Source organism: Microtus ochrogaster, unplaced genomic scaffold (genome assembly GCF_000317375.1).
Source record: "Microtus ochrogaster isolate Prairie Vole_2 unplaced genomic scaffold, MicOch1.0 UNK116, whole genome shotgun sequence".
Classification (NCBI taxonomy): Eukaryota; Metazoa; Chordata; class Mammalia; order Rodentia; family Cricetidae; genus Microtus; species Microtus ochrogaster.
In genome coordinates, this window is record NW_004949214.1 from 43,118 (window position 1) to 47,158 (window position 4,041).

Consider the following 4,041-nt stretch of genomic DNA (forward strand, 5'->3'; position numbering starts at 1 on the left):
CTTTCTCCCAGCATTCTGTTCTGTTTACTCCACCCACCTAAGGGTTGGCCTATCAAGGGGCCTAGGCAGTTTCTTTATTAATAAGAAATCACTCCCACATCACTCCTACAGGAGTCCTGTGCAAGACCTCCACAGGACTGAGCCACTTAAAATTTTCAACATAGAGGGGGTGGGCTTCCTGAACTATTTGCAGTCGATGACTGTTGAAGAAGCAAAAGGCAATGTTCTTCAGAACTAATAGGTTCCGCATGCCCTAGTAGATGACCCTCATAGCCATGTATATGCAGAATTAATTGAACTCGGTGAATCAAAATAAATACATAATTATAAGAGGACCAAAGTTAGAAGGGAGAGATCTGATGGGGTCCTATAGGGAAGTGAAGAGGGAAGTTAGGTGTGGCTATGTTCAAAATATAGTATACACATGTGTGAAATTTTAAAAGAATAAATAAAAACTAAAATGTTAAAACTTTTTAAAGAGACAAAAATAAACTCTAGCACACATTAAAAAACAAGATATAATAAAAGTTCATTAGATTAAAAAATGTTGCATCATTCAGCATTGTTTACTTTGCAGACTCCCTGTGAGGTTTCATGTAGCAAAAATTTGCAATACTAGGAACATGGTAAAATGACTTACAACTCCTGATCCTCTTGTCTCTACCTACATAGTCCCAGGATAACAGGTGTTTGACATCATGCCAGCCTAAAAGCTTTCTCCATTGAATGTTCCTGCTATATCATCCCATTTGAGCCATCCCTGCATATCTCTACAACAGACAGTGTCTGTTATTGCACATCCACATCTCTACCATTAGCAAACTTCTAAATTTTAGAGCATTTGTACTGGCCTGTCATTGGTAAGCAGAACATTTCTCCATTCTGTTTCCATGTGTGTGCATGTGCATGAGTGTGTGTGTGTGTTTCTGAGGAATGAGTGATCTTAGCTGACTTCCTTCACTTATATGAGGCATCCAAACTAGGCCTTTATTTGTAATTATACATGAATTTTGGGTCTCTATGTCTTCAGTAGTGTAAATCTTTAATGCTACTGCTAAAGGTATGTGCCCATGGCTCCGTCTTATTCCTTTCTTTATTGTAGGGTCTTTTATCTTCTAACTTTTCCATCCTATGTATTCTTACACATGACTTTGAACAAAAAAGATCCTTTTTTTTTTATCCTTTTCTGAAAACTTTGCACACGGGGGATCAGAACTTGCTGGAGTTTTTCCTGCAGCAGTTCTTCATTACTTCCCATAGTCTCTGTCAATTTGTGTTTATTGCCCCAACAAATAGTAACAGAGGGGTTTGTTTATAGATTATCAGTCAAGTCATGGGATATGGTATCCTTAACAACTGCTTTTAACCATTCCTTATCTAAAAAAACTCACTTAGGTAATTTTTCAAATTGGTTAGAAGCAAATAATTGAAAGCCACCTTCTTGCAAAAGGAATAAATAATTCACATTGTCAGTATAAGAATGGTATTCCTAATTATCTGTTCATTGTGTGTTCTCATTTTCATCTCACAATGTGGTGACAGAGTCAGAACTATAACATAAAAGAGAAGACTCAAATCTTGCTCACTCGCTAATATTATCCTACTGTTACATTGATCAGAATGGGAGTGTATGTAGACAGGCTAGTAAGAGCAATATCAGAAAAAGTATAAACCAAAAGAAGTGTTAAGAAACAGGGGGAGAAAATGCTAAAAAACAAAAAAAAATGTTGCTAACACAAGCAATATAAAGCAATTGTTCATTATATGAACATTTTTGTAGCTTTTAAAAATTGTGTGCATCATAGTATCATAATACAATCAATATGAAAATCATGAATAAATCACTAACTTTTCATTTGTTTTTTAAATATTTGAAATATTATATCAGTGAAGCAGGCCTGAGACAGCAAACTCCACAGAAGCAGGTACAAGGGAGCAAACACTGAAGGAGTAGGATGCAACCAGAGAACTTTGCAGATCCAGGCATGAGTCTGGGACCTCCAAGGGAGTAGGCAGGAACCAGAGACCTCTGCAGGTATGGGCACAGATCTGGAAACTCAAACAGAGTAGGCCTGAGCCAGGACCTCTGCCAGAGCAGGCCCAATGCAGCAACCTCAGCAGAAAGAGCCCTAAGCGAGCAATCTCTGTGGGAGCAGGCCCAAATGACCTCTGGTATTGCAGAGTGTACCCCAGGAGCCCAGAGTGAACCCTGGGAACACCAAGCCACCTCCAGAAACACAAAGTGACCAATGTGGTGACTGGAACCGTGGTCCTTATTGCACCACAAGGAGCAACCCTCTGAGCCTTGGATCAACTGGCACCTGGAAGACTGATCACCAGAATCACAGACAGCCCCAACTCTACCAATCAGAGGAAAAGATGGGTAGACAAGGTAAGAACACACGCAACACCACAAAGAGCAACACAACACCAATAAACACTAGTGGCCCTACAACAGCAAATCTTGAACAACCAAATATAGATGAAGGAGAAGAAAATGACCTAAAATATAACTTTAGGAGAATGTTTGAGGCTTTTAAAGAGGAAATAAAAAAATCCCTCAAAGAAATGGAGGAAAAGGCAAACAAAAAATTGGAAGATATCAACAGTCCTCTTAAAGAAAACCAAGAAAAACCAATCAAACAAATGAAAGAAACTATTTAAGACTTGAAATCTGAATTAAACACAATAAAGAAAACACAAACCAAGAGAATTATAAAAACAGAAATAATGAGAAAATTATTTGAGGAACAAGAAATGTAAGAATAAACAACAGAATACAAGAGATGGAAGAGAGAATCTCAAGTGCTGAAGATACAATAGAGGAAATAGATTTATGGGCCACAGAAAACATTAAATCTAACAAAAGCTTAATACAAAATATCCAGGAAATATGGGACACCATGAAAAGACGAAACCTAAAAATAATAGGTATAGAAGTTGTTCAACTCAAAAGCACAGAAAATATATTTAACAAAATCATGGAAGAAAACTTTCCCAACCTAAAGAAAGATATGTCTATGAAGATACAAGAAGCTTACAGACACCAAATAGACTGGATAAAAAAAAGTCCCCTCACCACATAATAATCAAAACACTAAACATACAGAATGAAGAAAGACTATTAAGAACTGCAGACATTAAAAGACCACAATTGCCAGCCGGGACTACTATACCCAGTAAAACTTTCAATCACCATAAAAGGACAAAACAAAATATTCCATGACAGAACCAGATTTAACCAATACCTAACCACAAACCCAGCCCTACACAAAGTACTAGAAAGAAAACTCCAACCCAAGGAAGTTGGCTACATCCACAAAAACACAAATAATAGATGATCTTACAGCAGCAAATCCCAAAGAATGGAAAAACACACAAATTAACATCACCAACAAAGCAAACAAAACCCTAACATAACAGGAATTAGCAATCACTTGTCATTAATACTCCTTAATATGAAAGGAATCAACTCACCTATAAAAAGACACAGGCTAACAGATTGGATATGAAAACAGAATTCGTCCTTCTGCTGCATATAAGATATTACACACCTCAACCTCAAAGATAGACATCACCTCAGAGTAAAGGGTTGGGAAAATTTTTTCCGATCAAATGGACCTAAGAATCAAACTGGTGTAGCAATCCTAATATCTAACAAAAATAGACTTCAAACTAAAATCAATCAAGACAGACAAAGGACATTTCATATTAGTCACAGGAAAAATCCATCAAGAGGAAATCTCAATACTGAGCATCTAAGCCCCAAATATAAAGAATACAATTACAGCCTCATATGTTAAAAAAAAAAAAAAACTCTAAAGCTTGAACCATACATTGAACCCTACACACTAATAGTGGGAGACTTCAACACTCCACTCTCACCACTGGACAGGTCAGTCAGACAAAAAAATTAACAGAGAAATAAGGGAACTAACAGATGTTATGACTCAAATTGACTTAACAGACATCTTAACAGAACATTCCATCCAAACATAAAGAATATACCTTCTGATTGGGGTGAGTTTCTGACCCCGCGGC